This window comes from Mus pahari, chromosome 4 (genome assembly GCF_900095145.1).
Source record: "Mus pahari chromosome 4, PAHARI_EIJ_v1.1, whole genome shotgun sequence".
NCBI lineage: Eukaryota > Metazoa > Chordata > Mammalia > Rodentia > Muridae > Mus > Mus pahari.
Genome location: NC_034593.1, coordinates 50,895,811 through 50,918,600, shown reverse-complemented (window position 1 = coordinate 50,918,600; position 22,790 = coordinate 50,895,811). Strand labels below are relative to the sequence as shown.

The 22,790-nt window shown below is 41.1% G+C and overlaps 1 pseudogene; it reads left to right on the top strand.

The window, feature by feature from the left end:
• Window positions 1-1,538: 1,538 nt before the first annotated feature.
• Window positions 1,539-21,681, top strand: LOC110320778 (annotated as a pseudogene).
• Window positions 21,682-22,790: the final 1,109 nt, after the last annotated feature.

The following is a 22,790-nucleotide window of genomic DNA, read 5'->3' as shown; positions in this document are numbered from 1 at the left end:
TGATAAAATTGAATGATTGAGATTCTGATTAAAAAAAAACCCAATACTTCACATCTTTACACAATGACCTCCCCAGGCCTCTTTGCAGGAACTCTGATATTTCCATGTATTGCTTGACCTCAGCTGCTCTCAGAAGCCATGGAGTGAGGTCCTCCGTTCTGCATCTTCTGTGCCTCTAAGACTTGGATCATGTGAATAATGCTACCAAGTTCTGGCAGCTCCTCATGGAACCTGGTACAAAGCAGTTGCCTTCTGCATGTGGGCTCTGTGGAAACTGTCTGCTACTTTTTTATAAGGAGGGAAGCCCCTCAATTACATTCTTTCATATCAATAAAGACTGTCACAGTTAGGGACAATCCCTGGGTTACTGGATCATGGAGTCCTGCTGCCCTTTGTCTCTGCTGAACCACCTTAGAAGCAGAAGTTGATGAGCAAAATAGGTTTATTCAAGTCTGAGCTTGGAGAAACAGGATAAACATTTTCTTTTCATTCAAAGAAAAGTGTTCCCCATTAACAGAAGTTTATTGGCTTTTGTGGTGGACCCTGTCAGCATCGTGGTCAGCAGATAAACAATCCCTGCAAGGTGAGAGATGAAACTCAGGTCAGAACTTCAGCAGGCGCTGGATCAAAACCTCCAGAGTCTGACCTCAGGGTTTATTCTTCCTACATATTTAGTAAGCACAGTACAACCTTTGAAAAATGATTCCACGTGACAATTTTTTCAACAAAGGGTTAGGCATAGCTACATAGAAATTTCCTAGCAAAGTACCTGTGACCTCTTTTCTTTCTTTTTTTTTTATCATACTATTTTTATTGATTCTTTGGGAATTTCACATTATTCACCCTGTTCATACTTGCTTCCATGCCCTTCTATGTCTGCCCTGTCTTTGTGTCCTCCCCAGCCAATATTAAAAAAAAAGAAGAAGAAAAGAAAAGAAAAAAAGGAAGGAAGGAAGAAAGAAGGGAAAAATATAAGTTTAATTTGTGTTATCTATATACTCACTGGAGTGTGGCCGAAGTCTCAACAGCCTGCCCCTTGAATAGAACTGAGTCCTTTCCCTCCCACACCCAGAAACCATCAATTGTGGAGAACTACACTCAGCAGTCTTATCATACATTTTAAGAGTTCTCTTTGATGGTTTTCTGTTTTAGCTGTTACTTGGGGAGGGGCCGGATTTGGGGGAGAGGGGGTCATCACAGACTCCTTCCATGTTTTTCTTTCTCAACTGTGCATCTACAGTCATCAATATCACAGTCAATGTAGCTGTCTTGCTTTTTAGTGTCCGTGGGAGCATGGAGCATGGGCATCCTCATGGATTCTGGCAACAGCACAGACCACAAACATAGCTCCTGGCTACAGTAGGGCCACAGACCTCAGAGGCCGCACAGGTGCCTCACATCAATATGCCTCCTGGCAACAACACAGCCCTCAGACATCAGGCTGCACCACAGACTATGGACCTCCTCTTGGCATTTGGTGATAACATGAACCATAGCATCAACACAGATCCCAGCTGCAGTAGGACTATGGACCCGATATGGCCATAGGAAGTAGCATGGGCCTGGACATCACCATGGCCTCTAGTAGCAGTGCAGGTCACTCAGATCAGTATGGCCTCCAGTGGTCCCATGGCCCATGGACATCAACATGGATTCAGGTGGCAGCACAGACCATGAACATCTACATGACCTTCGAGAACCCCATGGACATGGAGATCAACACAGACCCTGGCTGTGGTAAGACCACTATCTTTTAAATAAGAATGAATTCTATTGACAGATAAACAGTGCTCAGGGAAAGAGCCTAAGGGGGAAAGATTTGTAATAAGGATAAATTCTACTGATGGAAAGTGCAAAGCACGTGGACCTCTTACAAAAGAATGGGATCTATTCACGGAGAGACAAAGCTCTGTATTAGGGCCTAAACAATGCCTAGGATTGGGGACAGTGGGTGGATTCAAGAAGGTTGGCTCCGTAGAATAGCAGAAATATCACCAGGTTGTCAGACAACGTACACTCCAGCCTTCTGCGTGACCAGGCGTTTGTTAGTCATTGTCTTCCTTTTAATAAAACAGTCCCTCATGTTTAACAAGTCTGGTCCCTCAAATACTTTCTCTAAGTTGTACCTCATATAGGTTTTTTTTGTTTGTTTGTTTTGTTTTTTTGGTGGGTTGATGATGTCATAAGCATTCTCTGTTGGAAATACAGATTTATCTATTTGTTTTTTTCCACAATGTCAAAATTGCTATTGAATAGCAATAAGTTTACAGGATACAGTGGTTTCATTGGCAACAATCTACCAGATAGTCCCATTTTCCCTGATAACCATGGCTGAGGCAAAAATGTTTTTTTGTTTGTTTGTTTGTTTGTTTCAATCTTAGTAATAATAATTATTAATACTAACTCTCAGACTTCACATTGCACATCACACAATATGCGTACGTGCACGTGTTACAAAGGGTTCAAGACATAAGGGGTTTCAAAGAGGACAGAGAACAAAACTTGGTGGCTGATAGAAATGCAAAGACTAGGTAGGGGTGAGCTACTGAACTGGCTCCAGAGGTACTGTAACTATCAGTTAGACTATTGTAATCAGAATTGTGGCTGAGTTCAACTGCCACAGCAAAGAGGTAGGACCAGGTTCAGACAGAGGCATGAGTGGATGGATGGATGGAGGTCTACGCAGATGGATAGGACAGGTAGACAGTAGTTAAAGGCAGCAACCAAGCTCAACTGAAGACCCAAGAGATACTTGGGAGTTCTTTGCCAGTTGCTTTACATAGATGACATGTCATTGGGGGCCATTTTCATTGCACTGTTAGGTGTCCACCTATTTATGGTGTCAGGATGAGAGAACCACTGCCTTTTCTTGGTCTGATGGGTCCAATGAGTTCTCAAACCCAGCTTTCTTAATGTATCTATATATTTCTACAGTACCAGTTCACACTTGTAGAGCGCCCCCATTTATACCAGATGGATGTTACTGGAATAAGATGCCCTTCACAGGTCTTTTAAGGTACAGATTTATTGTATATCCTCAAAATATAGTCCAATGGGTCAGACAGATGGCTCAGTGGATAAAGTCCTATGCCACAAAACCTGATAACTTCAGCATGTTGTGAAGTATAATTTGGTATAGGGGTATCATTGGTGGCCCCAAGCCAAAATGAACCCCCAAGAAATTATGTCATGCAATGGATCTGAGGTCCTTTGCAAAGTATGGAGTGAGGACCTGGGGAATGGATAGAGTAGACAAGGGGTCATGTAGACAGGCAGAGAGACAGACAGGAAGCAAAGAGAGAGAGGGAGAGATGAGGGCAGAGAAAGGAAGCAGAAAGGGAGAGGGACAAACACAGAGAACAGAGAGCAGAACGCAGAGAACAGGGAGAGAGCTGGGGTGGCGAGCAGGTCCTTTTATCCTTGCCACACCCTTGGCACCTGGTGGCAGTGGCAGGTTCCTAAGAGCAGGTCAGTGGAATTGCCTGTACACTCACAGAGCACAACCCCCAGGATCCACGTGGTATAAAGAGAACCAACCTGTTATCTGGTCTCCACACATGCATCCATATGTAGACACACAGACACACAAACATGCACAGTCTCTCTCTCTCTCTCTCTCTCTCTCTCTCTCTCTCTCTCTCTCACACACACACACACACAAGTAAACAGATTGATAAAGAGTGAAATGAAGTGTGTTTGTGAGAGGCATTGTCTGGAAAAACACCATTTCACAAATGTGCAGCCACTCAGGGCAGCGCACAGCCTTAGCTCACCAACTGAGCAGAAGACATGCACATCTATGTGAGTTGTCTGGACACAGTCTTTGATTCTGTAAGGCAGCGAATTGATCTACTTTTTCCTTGAAAATCAGTCTGGGCCCCATCTTTTTATAGGAAGAAATAGTTCCACACAACGGAAGGGGAAGGAGTAGAAACACGTCTTCTGAGAGTTTTAAACACTCGGTAAAGAGCACAGAGGGACTGGCTAGCAGGGCTTTGTTTATCTCACTTGTGGTGCTCATGAAGGGAAGGCAATTTCCCCCCTGCTACTGCATGGTTATTACTTTTTTTCTTTACGAGTTCGTTGTTTTCTCTTTAATTTTAAAGTCTGTTTTATTACAGTACCTCATATAGTCATTATAAGGATAAATTAATTAATGCTGGCAATGTACTTAGGGAGCACACAGTTTGAGCTCAACAAATGAGTAAAAGACTCACTCTTGGATGTACAGAGAGTGCAATAAATGTTACTGTCCCCGGTTCTCTTTTAGTTCCAGATGAGCCTTAGTGTTTTTACAAAATTCTCAGCTGCAACCACCCTATCAGGTAGCTTTCTATCCAAGCCTCGGGTTAACCTCTCAGTTTAACAAAATGAAATAGTAATAATATAAATTAAATAAAGCTGGTAGGAAACAGAAGTTCACAGTTATAATCCTGGCTCTCAAGACAAAAAATTTGGTGGCAACAAGGCCACCAAAAGTTTGAGGCCTGGATGGGTTACACCAAATGAAAACGTATTTGGTACGTAAGCAACGCAGGGCGACATTTCTGGTGTCTGGAGAGCAAGGGTGGAATTTCAGAATGACTCTCCAGGCATCCCAGCTTAAAGATGGTGGAGGGCACTCAACCCCAGCAGTGTTCTGAACTTTCAACGTGGCTATTTTTCACTTTCAAAAGCTTCCTTTAACCGTTGTATTCTGAGGTTTTCTTCAAGGCTAAGTATAGAGTAAAACATAACAGTGTAATGTACTCATGCTGAGCTGAAAGGAGCGGGTGTTCTCACCAAACCCGCTCACAAGTGTTAATGGTTTCTTTATGTTATTCTCCTGTGTTTTCTATCTATTCCGGAAGTGCTCATTTTGTCCTCTGCTGGGAAAAATAACCAAATTATTCCACTAATGTCTTTCTTCCATGCCTCGATTTTTTGGGGGTTTTCGGTTTCCATTCTGAGTTTACAATTAAGTGGGTCGTTGCAGATGATGGTGAGAGAGGATAATCAGTCAGTGCTAGAGATGGGAGACTTGTCAGAATGTTTTCTGACATGAAAATTGCTCCCAAGAAAAAGGGGAAATCATTATCTCTGACCAGTACTTCAAGAACATCTGCCAAGCCAACCATTTGCTATGGAAAGAAGCAGTTCCACGTTCTTCTAAAAGCTGACAAAATTGAAAAGATGAGCTGGCTCTGTGGCAATACACAAAAGCAGGAGCTGGGTGGTCACCATTTTGACTAAGGCTCCAGTGGCCTTGAATATAATTTTGGGAGGAGCTGGTGGCAACCACCCAGTAATTGGCTATGCTATCATATATATAAGTATTCTAGAAGTTAATCATCTTAATATTGGACATAGTGTTCTGGCATGGTTCCCAATACAAGCTTCTAAAAGTACAAAAGAGAGGGGCAAACACAGAATTTCAAGTCACCGAGAAAAAAAAAAAAGCTGTGATATATGAACAATGGGAACAGAAGAAATATGTAAAACAACGGTTATTGAGAATTAAATGTAATGCTAGACACCAAATCACAGATGTAGAAAGCGCAGAGAGCATCCTATAGGGTGAATGCTTCCATAAAACTATACCTGGACCTGTTCTGGGCAAAATTCAGAGGAAAGAGCAATGATGATGAAATCTTGAAAGAAGCCAAAAGAAAGCAAATGATTCTGGCTAGCTCTCCCTTGGGCATAGGCAACTGCGATGCACATGGAGGGTCTTCGCATTCCTTCACCCCCTGATCTGTACGGGAATAAAGCCAAAAATGAGATCCACTGGGCTGGAGAGAGAGCTCAGTAGCTAAGAGCACTGGTTGCTCTCCCAGGAAACCTAGGTTTTATTCCCAGCATCCATAGGGAGACTGATAACTGTCTCTAACTCTAGTCTCAAGGGATCTGACACCCTCTTCGAGCCTTGTGAGTACTAGGCACACAAATGGTTCACAGACATACATGCAGGTGAAACTCCCACACACATAAAATTTTAAAAGGAAGATAATTAAGCCCATTTTCCCCCTTAGAAACCATTAAAGCAAAAAGAGGAGTGGAAATGATGTTTAAAACATTGGGTGAGAAAGTCTGATGGCATCAAATTCTATAGGATGTAACACCATCTTTCAGAAATGAAGGAGAAATGTGAAGGGTTCAGATATACAAAATTACAGAAAGCTGTTATTAGATTTGCCTCTCAAGAAATATTAATGGCAATTCTCTGAAGCCAAGTAAAATATCAGTGTAAAACTCTGATCTTTGTAAAGAAAGAGATTTAGAGAAGGATCTTTATTCTTAATTAATCTATAAGGTAACTATTAGTCAAAAATAGTAGCAGCATGTCACTACATGTTCACCATAGATATAAAATGAACACAGTACAGGGACAGAACAGAGAGATTACAAGTACCTTGTTATTAAATGATACTCATACTACTATGAATGGGGATAGCCAATTAATTTAAATGAGTGCATTGTAAACATATATTCATATTTAAGAGTAATCATTAAAAATGTTCTAGTAGTTCATATGCTGAGAAGAAAAATATCTTAAGAGTTAGATACAAATCTTTCATTCATATCCCAAGAGGTGGAAAATGAGAGACATCTGAAAGCAAAGAGCAAGGGCACCAGGAGGAAACTAGATACAGACATGGCAGATATTAATTATGTCATCATAGTTGACATAGCCAACTACATCCATCAGTACATTGAGCTGCATCATTTCAAATGCCAGTGCTCTGAACATCTTCAAAAGAGGCCAAGGATTGTCCGGGTTGGTCAAGAAGTAAAGCACTCTCTATATGAGTGTCACCATTGGCCCAGGGTTCTTTTGCTCTATTGAAATGGAAATTGAAAACATTGTCTTGGTGTCAACAGCCCTGTGCTGAAGGGTGTTGGGACCCAATCAGTGTTAAAGTCTGGGCTTGGAAGATAAAGCTGCCATTTTTGGCTCCTGCTCAGAGCGTGGGAACTCTGAGTTCTTAGTGTTACAGCTCCAACCTTGGAGCATCAGAACCCCCTATCTCAGTGCGATAGCTCTGAGCTCAGGCTGTTGAAACCCTCAGCTGTGACTGTTTCAGATGCCCAGCAGCCAGAGCTCAGTGGCCGGCTGGAATTCTTCTGGCCATCAGTGTTTGGCAGTTCTTCCAAACTCTCAACGCTTAGTAGTGCCTCACTTTCCACAGATTAGCTCTTTTCAGACATTGTGGTTTGCAGCCTCTGCTCCCTCCCTTCTACCTTCTCTACTTGGACTGTCCTTCACAGTCTCAAGTCCCCACAGACTGTGCTCCTACCCTCTCTCTGAAACTCATCACCCATTTTCTAGCTGGTACTGTCAGGTATGTCTGCAGTTTCCAGCCCAGGGAGTCTTGTCTGCCATTTGTGTCACCAGCCCAGCTTACTCTATCTATTATAAACAAACAAACAAACAAACAACCCCCCCCAAACCAAAAAAAAACCCACAGAGGCTTTCTGGGGCTTTGGTTGCAGCAGGCAGGAGACTGGCAAAGTGTAAGAGGAATGTCTCCCGGCCTTCTCCACCTACGGCAAGATGAATACTGCTTATATTGTAAGCCATCCATGTACACCATCTATGATGTGCCGGGATGGTGTTTTTCCCTGACCAGATTGAGGACTGCTGAGGCTAAGTCTGGGCAGATGCTGGCTGCATATCTAGAGCAGCTGTCAGCTGGGCCATCTAAGTAGCAACTGAAGCTGACATGGGCAAAGCCTCCTTGAATGATTCAGAGTATTTAGAACAGCTGCAACAGAATCAAAGCCCTCCCGAGAAAATCCACAGTTGGAAGAGTGACCACAATGGCATCAGTGGTTCCCACAACTGGAAAAAAAAAAATCTCCTCAGGAGTCTGTGGCTGGTTTGATGGCTTTCCTGGGCAGCAGCAACCAGATCGGATTCTTCCTGAACAGCTGTGTGATGGCTAAAGCAGCTGGAACCCTCAGGATGACTGCTAGAGGAGTAGCTGCTTTATTGACAACTCATTATAGCCTCCACAGAGATAAAAGGACTGGACTGAAGTGGTTTTCTCAGCCCAGAGGGACATGCAGGAGCTATTAGCAATAATATTCTGCAGCTCTAAGGAACACCACCTCTGTGTGACCTGGGGTGTCTTCCTGTTTTGCTTCTGCACAGCTGCCTGGTGGAGCCAACACATGGACAGGATCTGATGATTGTCAATCAAGTTTTTGTGTTGCCTCGAACGGCTTCAATCACATAAAAGGAAAAGAATATGGAGGAGTGTTTGCAATAGGAATTTAACCTGGAAATAATATCCTTTAAGAGATCTTACCTAACATTGCTTAATCCCATCCAAATACTTTCAGAAGAGGAGTCCACTGATCCGTCTCATAATTACACATACAGATTAGAAATGAGTAGATGGAGAAAAAAATATACCATGCCAACACCAAATAGTGGAGTTTCTATATTTATTTCATATAAGGCAGTCTTCAGAGCGACGGAACATATCATTACATACAATAAAAGGATGAGTACTCAAGAAGACATACAACATTTATTATGCACATGTGTATGTGCCTAATAATTGAGCATCCTAATAACTGAAGCAAAAAAAAAAAGAATAGAACTTTTGAGCAGAAACAGATTAAACCTGCTATTGTAGTTCTAGTCTTCAGTACCTGTCTACCAGAAATGGACAAATCCAACAAGCTGAAAATCAGAATAGAGTTGACCTTACCTGTACCATGAACACAGCTGTATAATTCTCATTTATAAAGCACTTTGTCCCATAATGGAAGGACACATTCTTCTCCAGATTGTTTGGAATATTTACCATTATAGGTTGACTGCACTGCAGGATATAAAGCCTACCTCATCCATTTAAACGATAAGCAATCAGGACTGTGCGAATTCTTATTATCATGAGCCCATGCACTTACATAAAATTCAGAGCCCATGCACTTATATAAAAAGCTAGGGTTGGCTAACCTAGAGCTAAATGGCCAGGAACAGGTGAAATCCCTGAGCTTACTGGCCAGCTGCTGTAGACAGTCAGGGAGCACTAGGTTCAGTGAAAGACCCTGTTTTAAAAAGACAAAATGGTGAATGAGGGAAGACATTAAATATCAACCTCTGATCCCGACACACACACACACACACACACACACACACACACCCCATATGTACACATACATACAAGGCAAGAAGTCATATACCATCTACTTTCAGACTACAATAGAATTGACAACTGAAAAGTATCTAGAAAGTCCACAATCCTGGGAGGTTAAATGACATATTTCTAAATAATGCATGATCAAAGGAGAAATCTGCGAGATCTTTTTAAATTTTTTGAACTGAATAAAAATAAAAATAATACTTACTAAAATTTTGAAATACAGAAATAGTTCACTGATGAATGTTTATAGCATTTTACAGGCATAAAGAGGAACTCTAGCAAAGGACTATGCTGTATAACCTTCCCTGTGGAGACATGTGCAAGCATCTGTCTACCCCAGGTAGGGCACCAAAGAGAGACCAAAGCAATGGTAACTTCCAAGGCAGTGAACTGATGAGTTTGCTGGACTCGTTATAGATGCACCAATAGCTGAGAGCATGCCACATGCCATCCCAGGTGACATTGCATCAGGACTGACACCTTCACAGACACTGCTTCATGGAGTTCCAGCTTCAGTTAATCTTCTGCCCTCTATATATTCCTCCATCTACCAAGACCTTGTGTGGCTGGTAGGCTGGTAAGAATTGGGGTAGAATCTGAGGTCAGATCCCCATGATTATTCCCCTTTCTATTTCAACTAGGGAGTGCTAATTGTCCCATACCATTACCCCTAGCCTAAGCTATCAGTCTATTCTACTTATTTCACTGTCATGACAGTGTGGCCAGTTATCTGTTCGCCTTATGTTCATGCCAGACTCACCTCTCTTCCCCCAAAAGCTATACTACAACAAACTATCAACATAAAATATACAAAGAACTCTTAATACTGAACAACAGGGAAACAAACAGCTCAATTAAAATGTGGGAAAAACCTGAAAATGCAACTCACTAATGAAAATGTACATAGAGTAAACATAAAATAAGACATATACCATCATGTATCATTAAACTGATACAAGGTGTAGACAATGACAGGTCTCACAACCAACCTTAAACACAGAAATACCACATTCTGGGTGGTTTTTATGTCAGTTTGACATAAGCTGGAGTCAGTTGGAAAGAGAATCTGAGCCTGAAAGAGTAGCACTCTATACTGGTCTGTAGGCAAGCCTATAGTGCATTTTCTTAATTAATAATTGTTATGGGAAGGCCCAGGCCATTGTGGGTGCTATTAAGCAGCACTTCTCCACGGCCTCTACATCACATCCTGCCTCCAGGTTCTTGCCCTGCGTTCCTGCCTGGACTACCTTCAGAGATAGATAGACTGCATTGCAGGTGTGCAGAATGAAGCAAACACTTTCATTCCTAACCTGCTTTTGTTTGTGATGCTGTATCACTTCAACAGAAACTCTAACTACTACTGTGTGAAGGTAAACATGCAGGAGAAAACAGCCATTCCCTCTCACTAGCCATAGGAACTGAAGTATCACAGCCACAGGGGTTCTTCAGTGGCAACAAAGGAGGTCTTCCCAGAGACTCAAACCCAACACTGACATCAGTCCTTTGAGAAATTCCTTTCTTAGGGAACTCCACATAGGAAAAGCCAGAACATTGACTATGGACAGAAAAGAATTTTAGGGTAAATCAGACTGAAGCAAAGTGAGAGAGTTTAATAAGAAGAGGTAAAAGAGAATGGGTGCCACAAACTTAAGCCACCCAGACATGGACCCCCGTGGAAGGCTTCACAGTGGCTATGTATGTGATTCGGTGGCTTCTTAAAAATTACATTGCTCAGAGCATGAAATTGACGAGGTTTAAAGATTGCACAAACTTAAAATTTTAAATAAAGTTTAAAAGTTAAGTGAAAACATACCGCTTAATTTTTCTAAGATATTTTATTTTTAAAAATCTGTAGATTAAATGCAATCTTCATAAAAATTCCCATGCCATTCTTTATTTAAATAGAAAGTCAATCTTAAATTTTTTTTCAATCTTAAAATTTATATGAAACATAAACACTCCAGTTAGCCAAACCAATCCTAAGCAAAATGCACAGTGCTGCAGGTGTCATCGTACCTGATTTCAAACTCCACTAGTGAGTCACAGTAACGAAACAATGGCACAGAACCAGAAATGTGCATGAGTACTCTGGAGTGAATTTTGTAGGAGGCTAATAAGTCTTCGATTATTAGCTTTGTTGTAGCTGCTTCTGCTAATCTGGGACATCCACGAGCTACAGTGTCTAGTTGTTTAGAGAAATAGGCTATGGTTCTGGGAATGTCCCATAGCTTTTGGGTGAGAATCCCTATTGTAAAGACATAAAAAAAAAAAAAAAAAAATCTCTTTCCCAGATAGAGCACCCATGACAGATAAAGAAACTATCTGGGTTACTAAGAGGAGCATGGTGACTTCAAAGGCAGCTCTGTCACCAAAGAGCCCATTCATGAAAGCTGACTTCCTGAAGCTTCTTACACAACTTATGTGCATGCTTGTTGGTCCTAGATCCCCCTCATACCCTTTGCAGCCCTGCACAGATGGTTGTGAATCTTTTAACACTCTGAGCTCCCTGATCCTAAATTTCATGAACTTCTTGCACCTTGTACATTGAAGGGACAGAGATAGCAGAATAAACTCTCTTTTAAGCTGCTGTCCTTGAAAAAAACTACTGTCTGCTGTCCTTGAAGTGATATGGCCCCCACCCTTGGGCTCTGGGAAAGAGACCAACATTCTTTTACCTTCTCATGTAATGCCAAGGCTTAGAAACCCCCACTTTTTTTTCTTTTTAAACCCCCTTCACCTAGAGCTTGGGGTCACTCTCCTTCCTGTTCCATCAGGAAGGTTTGTAGCCCAAGCTCGAGCTGGAATAAAGACTCTCATGTATTTGCATCAGATTTGGGGTCCCTGGTGGTTTCTTGGGGATCTTGTGAGCTGGACATAACATTTCTCAGTATCCTGAATGTGAGACCAAAAGTGGGGTCCTGCATCCTTTTGGGGCTAGGGCTGCTGGGCGAGGCAGATGCGGGGAGTTTGACTGCACAGACCCCAGGCCACTGCAGGGCAGGCGTTGGACTGTGAGAAGCTGCGGGATCCTGTTCCGCTCTGGCAAGGGGAAAGGCGCAGTCTGGGGTCCTTAAGGACCTACCAGAGTTGAGCTCTGACTCACACACCACTGGGGGCCGTGGAAGAGCAGTTCTGGGGTCCCTGGGCCGCACAGAGGCCAGGGACGTCAGGTTCTCACTCTTGGACATCCCAGACGCTGCTGTATGTCGTGGAAGAGCTAAGAACAGGTGAGTTGGACAGACTCTGGACCAGGGACCAAAGGGGAAAGGGTATGGAGGAGAGAGCTCTGGAAGTTTACCGAGGGGATGAGAGTCCTTGGCTTGCTCAGTTGGCAGCTTGGGTTGGTGGAAACCGTGGCTGGGGTGTAAGAAGGAAACGCTTCCCAGAAGGAGGTTAGACATGTGGCTCTTTAGAGGGAAACCTGCTCCATTGCTCCAGCACGGGTTCAGATGAGCAAAGACAGTTCATGGCTTTAAGGTGTTTATTGTGAAAGACCAGGAAAAATTCAGACCCCCTAGCACCAAGAATGTAGATTAGATGGTTCAGTGACCCTGTTCCAGGAACTGGCCGACCACAAAAGTTAGATTAAAATCTTGAGAACAATCTTGAGAAGCAGGGAGTTTCCCCCTAGTGATTTTTAGTACCCCCCTTGTGATTTTTCACTGATATTTTTGGCATTTTCCAATAATGCCCTCCCTACCCCCTTGGGTTGTGTTTTTTCTATTAAATACCCCGTTTTTCAGCTACTAGGGGTCGAACTCCTCTACCCCTAGGTGGGATACGAGTCAACCCCAGCGTGCTGGTTCCTGTCAATAAACCTCTTGCGATTGTAGCAAGGACTGTCTCTCCTGAGGTCTTGGAGGGTCGTGTCATCCTGAGACTTGAATGAGGGTCTCCCCTCTTCGGGGGTATTTCAACTGTAGAAGGGCAGAAAGAGGGAGAGAGTAGAGAAGCAGAGGACGGGCATGGCTACGTGGAGAGAGGGAGGGCAGAGAGAGAGGAGAGCGAGTGAGCAAGAGTAAGAGCAAGAGAATAAGAGGTAAGAGAGTGAGGAGGGGGCAAGCAGCTCCTTTTATAGTGGGCTGGGCTATCTTGGCTGCTACCAGGTAACTGTTGGGAGGACCATACCTGGCTGTTGCCAGGTAACTGTGGGGGTGGAGTCCGGACAGCCTACCTAACTTAAGGGGCCTTGAGCCAGGAGCCTATGTCTGGTAGCATGTGGCAAACTTCCTTCCATCCCTTACAGATTAATCTGTTGAGTCTCCAGGGTTTAAACCTAGCTCGACCAGAAAACAGGCTGCCTTTCACGGTCCCACACCTGAACTTTATGAGTTTAAATGTGAAGGAAATAGCTACAAAATTTACAGTGCCATGCCTTGTATTCTGTCACACACAGGGCTAAAGATTTTTCTAAATCAAGATATGGAGTTGTTGATCTTTTCCCATTCTGTAGGCTGTCATTTTGTCCTATTGATGATGTCATTGCTCTACAGAAGCTTTTCAGGTTCACGAGGTACCATTCATTAATTGTTGATCTTACAGTCTGTGCAGTTAATGTTCTATTCAGGAAGTTGTCTTCTGTGGCAATGCATTCAAAACTATTACCTATTTTCTCTTCTATTGGGTTCAGTATGTCTGGTTTTAAGTAAAAGTGTTTGCTCTATTAGACTTGAGTTTTGTGCAGGGTGATTGGCATGGGTCGATTTGCATATTTTTACATATCAACATCTAGTTAGACCAGCACCATCTGTTGAAGATGCAATTTTTGACTCATTTGATATTTCTGACTTCTTTTAATCAAAAATTACATGTCCATAGGTGTATGGATTTGTGTCTGGGTCTTCAATTCAATTCCATTGATCAACATGTCTGTTTTTATGCCACTACCATGCAGGTTTATTGTTACAGCTCTGTAGTATAGCTTGAGATCAGGATGGTGATGGCTCCCAGAGTTCTTTTATTGTATAAATTGTTTTAACTATACTGAGTTTTTTGTTTCTCTGTATGGACTTAAGTACTGTTCTTTCAAGGACTGTAAAGAATTGTGTTGGAATTTTGATGGGAATTGCGTTGAATCTGTAGATTGCTTTTGGTAGAATGGCCATTTTTACTGTGAATTCTACTGATCCATGAGCATGGGAGATCTTTCCATCTTCTGATATTGTCTTCAATCTTTCTTCAATGACTTGAAATTTTTATCATACAGGACTTTCACTTGCTTAGTTAGAATTAGCCCAAGATATTTTATATTATTTGTACCTATTGTAAAGAATGTTGTTTCCCTGATTTCTTTCTTGGCCAGTTCCCCATTTGTATTTAAGAGAGCAACTGACTTTTTTTTTTTTTAAGTTAATCTTGTATCCAGTCATTTGGCTGAAGGATTTTATCAGCTGTAGAAGTTCCCTAGTAGAATTTTTGGAGTTGCTTATGTATACTATCATATCACCCGTGAATCATGATACTTTCACTTCTTGTGTAGCGGTGTGACTGTGGCCTCTTAAAATGAATTTGACAATGTTCCTTCTGTTTCTATTTTGTGAAATAATTGGAGGAGTATTAGCATTAGCTCTTCTTTGAAAGTCTAGTAAAATTCTGTACTAAAACCATCTGTATTTGGTTTGAAGACTACTTCTGTTTCCCTAGGTGTTAGGTCTATTTAAATTGTTTATATCTGATATTGATTTAACTTTGGTAAGTTGTATCTATCAAGAAAATTGTCCATTTCACTTAGATTTTCCAGTTTTGTGAAGGACGGGTTTTCAAAGCATGACCTGATGATTATTTGGATTTCTTTGGTGTCTGTTTTTATGCCCCCACTTTTATTTCTGATTTTGTTAATTTGGATATTCTCTCTCTGCCTTTTAGTTAGGTTAGGTGAGAGTTTGTCTATCTTGTTAATTTTCTCAAAGAATCAACTGGTTGTTTCATTGATTCTTTATAGTCTCTTTATTTCTATTTTATTGATTTCAGCCCTGAGTTTGACTATTTCCTGCCATTTACTCCTCTTCAGTGTGCTGTCTTCTTTTTGTTCTAGAGTTTTCACATCTGCTGTTAAGTTCTTAGCATGAAATATCTCTATTCTTTATGAAGGTGCTTTGAGCTATGAACTTTCATTGTAACACCACTTTCCTTGTGTCCCGTAAGTTTGAGTATGTTGTGTATTCACTTTCATTGAATTCTAGGAAGTCTCTATTTTTTTTTTTAATTTCTTCCTTGACCAAGTGGTCATTCAGAAGATGGTTGTTCACTTTTCATGAGTATTTAAGCTTTCTTTTGTTGAAGTTCAGCTTTAATTCGTGGAGGCTTGATAGGATTCAGGGGGTTATTCTCAACTTCCTTATATCTGTTGAGACATGCTTTGTGACCAAGTGTGTGGCCAATTTGATGAATGTTCCATGAGGTGCTGAGAAGAAGGTATGTTTTTATGTGTTTGAGTGAAATGTTCTGTAGATACCTGTTAGGTTCATTTGATTTATAATGTCTGTCAGCTCCATTATTTCTCTATTTAGTTTTTGTCTGGATGTCCTGTCCACTGGTGAGAGTGGGATATTGAAGTCTCCCACTGTTAATAAGTGAAGTTTGATGTGTGATTTAAGTTTTAGTAATGTTTCTTTTACAGATGTGGGTGCCCTTGCATTTGAAACATAGATGCTAAGAATTGAAATGTCATCTTGGTGGAGTTTTCCTTTCATGAATTTGAAATGTCCTTATCCATCTCTTTCGATTAATTTTGGTTTGAAATCTATTTTGTTAGATATTAAAATAGCTATACTAACGTGCTTCTTGGGTCCATTTCCTTGAAAATTCCTTTTCAAACCATTTACCCTGAGGTAATGTCTATCTTTGATGTTGAGGTGTGTTTCTTCCATACAGCAGAATGATAGATCCCATTTTTTATCCATTCTGGTAGCTTGTGTCTTTTTTATTGGGGAATTGAGTCCATTGATATTGAAACATTAATGGCTAATAATTGTTAATTACTAACATTATTTTGTAGTAGTAGTAGTAGTTGTTGTTGATGGTGGTTGTGGTGGTGTTGGTGTTGGTAATGGTGGTATTGTAGTGTGTGTGTGTGTGTGTGTGTTTCCCTTTCTTAAATTTTAGTGTTGTAAGACTTTATTTCCTGTGTTTTCATGGGTATATTTAAGCTCCTTAGGTTGGAGTTTTTCTTTTCTTTTTTCCTGATGTGTATTTTTATTGCATTTATTATTTATTTACATTTCAAATGTTATCCCCTTTCCCTGTTTCCCCTCTGCAAACCTTACCCTGCTTCTATGAGGGTGCTCCCCATCCACTGTGACCTTAGCATTCCTCTACACTGGGGCATCAAGCCTTCACAGGACTGAGAACCTCCCCTACCATTGATGCCAGATAAGGCCCCTTCAACTCCTTGAGTTCTTCCCCTAATTCCTCCATTGGCGTCCCTGTGCTCAGTCCAATGGTTAGCTGTGAGCCTCCACATCTGTATTAGTAAGGATCTGGCAGAGCCTCCCAGCAAGCACTTCTTCGTACCCACAATAGTATCTGGGTTTGATGTCTGCATGTGGGATGGATCCCCAGATTGGGAAGTTTCTGGATGGCCTTTCCCTCAGTCTCTGTTCCACTCTTTGTCCCTGTGTTTCCTTTAAACAGGAGTAATTCTGGGTTAAAATTTTGGAGATGAGTGGGTGGCCTCATCCCTCAACTGGGGGGGGGGGCATGCCTAACCTCTGAATATGGTCTCAACAGGTTTTCCCTCCCCTTTGTGGGGTATTTTAGCTAATGTCATCCCCATGGCTTCCTGGAAGGCTCTTGTTTCCTGGCATCTGGGACTTTCTGGTTGCTACTCCCAATTCCCTATCCCCTATTGCTACACAACTCTGTTCAATTTCCTGACCCTCTGTATATCTCCTTCATCTCTTCCCATACCTGATTCTTCACCTTTTCCCCCCTCCCTCTCTTCTCTTTCTTCAAAATCCCCTCATCCTCTAATTCCCTTGATTATTTTGTTCCCCCTTCTAAGTAGAACTAAAGCATCCACTGTTTGGTCTTCCTTCCTCTTGAGCTTCATATGGTCTGCGAGCTTTATTGTGGGTGTTCCATACACTTGCCTAATATCCACTTATCAGTGAGTACATACAATGCGTATTTATTTTTTTACTAAGTTACCTCACTCAGGATGATATTTTCTATATCCATCCATTTGCCTGCAACCTTCATAAAGACATTGTTTTTAATAGCTGAGTAGTACTTCATTGAGTAAATGTATCATATTTTCTGTATCCATTTCTCCATTGAGGAACATCTGGGTTGTTTCCAGGTGTTGGCCATTATAAATACGGGTGCTATGAACATAGTGGAGCATGTGTCCTTATTACATATTAGAGCATCTTCTGGGTATATGCCCAGGAGTGGTATAGCTGGGTCCTCAGGTAGTACTATGCCAAATTTTCTGAGGAACGACAAAACTGATTTCCAGAGTGGTTGTACCAGCTTGCAATCCTACCACCAATGGAGAAGTGTTCCTCTTTCTCCACATCCTAGCCATCATCTGCTGTCACCTGAGTTTTTGATCTTAGCCATTCTGACTGGTGTGAGGTGGAATCTCAGGGTTGCTTTGATTTCTACTTCCCTGATGACTAAGGATGTTGAGCATTTCTTTCGGTGCTTCTCAGCTATTCGGTATTCCTCAGTTGAGAATTCTCTGTTTAGCTCTGTTCCCCATTTTTAAATAGGGTTATTTGGTTCTCTGAAGTCAAACTTCTTGAGTTCTTTGTATGTATTGGATATTAGCCCTCTATTGGATGTAGGGTTGGTAAAGATCTTTTCCTAATCTGTTGGTTGCCATTTTGTCCTATTGACAATGTTCTTTGTCTTATAGAAGCTTTGCAATTTTATGAGGTCCCATTTGCCAGTTCTTCATCTTAGAGGATATGCTGTTGGTGATCTACTCAGGAAACTTTCCCTTATGCCCAGGTGTTCAAGATTTTCCCCCACTTTCTCTTCTATTAGATTCAGTGTATCTAGTTTTATTTGGAGGTCCTTGATCCACTTGAAATTGAGCTTTGTACAAGGAGATAAGAATGGATCAATTTACATTCTTCTACATGTTGACTGCCAGTTAAACCAGCACCATTTGTTGAAAATGCTATCTCTTTTCCATTAGATGGTTTTAGCTTCTTTGTCAAAGAACAAGTGAAAATAGGTGTGTGGGTTCATTTCTGGGTCTTCAATTCTATTCCATTGATCTACCTGCCTGTCACTGTACCAATACCATCCAGTTTTTAAACACTATTGTTCTCTAGCGCAGCTTGAGGTCAGGGATGGTTATTTCCCCAGATGTTTTATTGTTAAGAATAGTTTTCACTATCCTGGATTTTTTGGTTACTCTAAATGAATTTGAGAATTGCTCTTTCCAACTCTACAAAGAATTGAGTTGGAATTTTGATGGGGATTGCATTGAATCTGTAGATTGCTTTCAGGAAGATGGCCCTTTTAAATCTATTAGTCCTGCCAATCCACGAGCATGGGAGATCTTCCCATCTTCTGAGGTCTTCTTGGATTTCTTTCTTCAGAGATTTGAAGTTCTTGTCATACAGATCTTTCACTTGTTTGGTTAGAGTTACACCAAGATAATTTATATTGTTTATGGCTATTGTGAAGGGTGTCATTTCCAGAAGTTCTTTCTCAATCTGTTTATCCTTTGAGTACAGAAAAGCTACTGATTTGTTTGAGTTAATTCTATATCTGGCCACTTTGCTGAAGTTGTTTATCAGCTGTAGGAGTTCTCTGGTAGAGTTTTTGGGGTCACTTAAGTATACTACCATATCTGCAAATAGTGATATTTTGACTTCTTCCTTTCCAATTTGTATTTGACCTCCTTTAGTTGTCTAATTGCTCTATCTATTACTTCAAGTACTATATTGAATAGATAGATAGATAGATAGATAGATAGATAGATAGATAGATAGATAGATAGATAGATAGATAGATAGATAGAAGTCTTGTTTAGTCTCTGTTTTTAGTGGTATTTTTTCAAGTTTCTCTCCATTCAGTCTGATGTTGGCTACTGGTTTGCTGTATATTGCTTTTATTGTGTTTAGGTATGGGCCTTGAATTCCTCATCTTTCCAAGACTTTTAACATGAAAGGGTGTTGAATTTTGTCAAATGCTTTTTCAGCACCAAATTAAATGATCATGAGTTTTTTTCTTTGAGTTTGTTTATATAGTGGATTATGTTGATGGATTTCCATATATTGAACCATTCCTGCATCTCTGGGATGAAACCTACTTAATCATGGTGAATGATCATTTTGATGTGTTCTTGGATTCAGTTTGTGAAAATTTTATTGAGTACTTTTGCATAGTCATAAGGAAAATTAGTGTTTTAATTATAATGTGGTACCAGGACTTTCTTTTCTGATGCAGTCTTTGTGGTGTTCCATATACTTCTTGTACCTTTTTTTTGTTTTGTTTTGTTTTTTTGTTTTTTGTTTTGTTTTGCTTGTTTGGTTTTTCGAGACAGGGTTTTTCTGTATAGCCCTGGCTGTCCTGGAACTCACTCTGTAGACCAGGCTGGCCTCGAACTCAGAAATCCGCCTCCAAAGTGCTGGGATTAAAGGTGTGCGCCACCACTGCCCAGCATACTTCTTGTACCTTTATAGTCATGTTTTTCTTTAGGTAAGGACATTTTCCTTCTATGATTTTGTTAAATATATTTTCTGAGTCTTTGACTGGAATTCTTCTCCTTATTCTACTCCAGTTACTCTAAGGTCTGGCCTTTCATAGTGTTCCAGATTTTCTGGATGTTTTGTGTTAAGAGTTGTAACCATTTTTTTGACCCATGAATCTAATTCTTCCATCACATCTTCAACCCTTGAGATTCTTTTTTCCATCTCTTGCATTCTGTTGGTGATGTTTGCATCTGTAACTCCTGTTCATTTACCTAGATTTTCCATTTCCAGAATTCCTTCAGGTTGTGTTTCTTTATTGCTTCTATTTCCATTTTCAGGTCTTGAATAGTTTCCTTGTCCTGTTTGTTTTTTTCTTGGCTTTCTGGCATTCTTTAAGGGATTTCTTGATTTCTTCCAGTTTTTATGTGCCTTTTTTTCTTGATTTCTTTATGGGACTGTTTTCATTTCTTCTTTGAGGACTAGCATCTTCATAAAATTTGTTTTTAGGTCATTATTTTTTTGTGGTTCAGATGCATTAAGATTTAGTCTTGATGTCGTAGGATAACTGTGCTCTGGGGATGCCATATTGCCCAGGCTGCTATGATTGTGTTCGCACTTGTGTTTAGGCATCTAGAGTTAGGCTGATTATAGGCCCAGGCGCTGATTTCTAGATTTGTCTTTGTTCTGTTCCTTGTTCCCCACATCCCTTGACCTACTGATCTTTGTGGCCTACATTTCTGGCATCTTGCTTGACCTCTGATCCACTAGGGAGTCTTGGACCAGGTTGGAGACTTGACTTCTGGTAACTTGCTTGGCCTTTGTTGCAGGGGGCGGCGGGGGGGGTTGTTTCTGTTGTTCTGACTGGTGTGGCCTACATCTGAGCATCCGGAGTTCGCTGGAATTGGGGTCAGGGGCCTGGCCATGGGATCGGCAGTAAAGTGGAGGGTGCCAGTGGAATGTGTTTTCAGGAATAATGTCTAGGGAGTAGAACAGTTCAGCTGAAGGGGTGGTCACTCACCTGTTCTTCTGACTGGGGTGGCCTGCCAATTTGCTGTTGTTGTTTTTAAAGTTACATTATTCAGGTGCCTCATTAGGCAGTATCCAGCACACATAAGTCTCATAAGGTGCATGGTTCAATGCATGCAGCTTACAGCAAGGTTTAGAAATTAAGCAAAGTTTAAAAATTAACCAACTTTAAAAATTAAGAATAGCCCCCCCCCCCCCGCGCCGCTTTCCACCACCAAGAGCAAGGTGGTGGTCAGAGGGCCGGAGCGAGAAGATCGCGTAGACGTATCATCTGTTTAAGCCGCTGCTCATCAGCGGCAACTCCGGCATTGGCAAGATCTGCCACCTGTTCTGCTTCTCAGAGGACACCTTCAACACCACCTTTATCTCCACCATCGGAATTGATTTTAAAATCAGAACGGTAGAACTTGACGGAAAGAAAATTAAACTTCAGATATGGGACATGGCGGGCCAGAAAACATTCCGAACAATTATAGCAGCATCCTATAGAGGAGCCATGGGAATTATGCTGGTCTATGACATCACCAATGAAAAAAATCCTTTGACAATATTAAAAATTGGATAAGAAACATTGAAGAGCACGCCTCTTCAGATGTTGAATGAATGATCCTGGGAAACAAATGTGATATGAACGACAAAAGACAAGTGCCGAAAGAAAGAGGGGAGAAGTTAGCAATTGACTATCGGATTAAAATTTTGGAGACAAGTGCAAAATCTAGTACAAATGTAGAAGAGGCTTGCACGGGATATAGTGACAAAACAACAGGAAAATGAATGACAGCAATTCATCAGGAGCAGGTGGGCCAGTGAAAATAACAGAAAGCAGGTCTAAGAAGACCAGTTTCTTCCGCTGTTCTCTACTTTGATGAGCTCCTCATTTCTGAGAGACTACAGAATACCTAGAGGGCCCTTCCCTGCCTCTCTGAAAGCACAGGCTACCCAACCTCAGAGTCACCTCGCCCGGCTGCTGCGGAGAGCACCCTGGAACTCACACACACCACCAAGTGGATTCCAGCCTTGTGGCCTAGAAAAAAGAGCAGACTCCTTCCTTTAAAACACAGAAGCAACGATGTGGAGATACACACAGGACCTAACTGGATTTTCCTTGTTTTACTGCCTGTCCTGGAAGCTGCCGTCTTTCTTTGCACATGCGTGTCAGCCTTTCCCTGGTACAGCGTAATTTTACACCCTTAACTGAGCACTTTAGTGGCATAAAGTTCTACATTTGTATATTTGGAGACACTTAAAGACAGCAGCAGAGCATTAAACAGAGGTTGAACTGCTACAATTAAAGGATGGTTGGCCTGGGTCACATGGCCAAAAGTTCTGTTGATAGCATTTACTGAAGGGCTTTGATTTGTAGTATTCCTAAAAATCATTAAATTTGATAAATGTTCAACATTTTTTTAAAAAATTAAGTTTAAAAATATCATTCTGGTTTACTTATTTTTCTTAAGAAACTTCTTTTTGTAAATAAAACTCTAAGATGGTTTCTCAGATCCTTTATGATTGACTAATGAAAACGAGGAGTGAAAATATAGTTAAACTCAAAACTCCAAATGTTCTGATTGAAAGTAAGTGCAAACTGTTCTGTTTTGGAGATGCCACACACAGGGTGTATGTGTGTGTGTGTGTGTGTTTCTGTGAAAATATATATGAATGAAATATGAAATATATATGAATGAAAATATATATACATATATTTGTAAATGAAAATACATACATATACATTATATATGTGTGTGTATATATAATGTATATATAAATGAAACACACACACATACGTAATTTCAATTTTATCAGTGGTGTGGAAGTTTTTGAATTCCAATTAAATTCTAGAGTGAGAGGGGGTTTCTTTCTCTTCCCTTAATTTTTTTTTTTTTTTTTTTGGTTTTTTTGAGACAGGGTTTCTCTGTGTGGCCTTGGCTGTCCTGGAACTCTGTAGACCAGGCTGGCCTCGAACTCAGAAATCCGC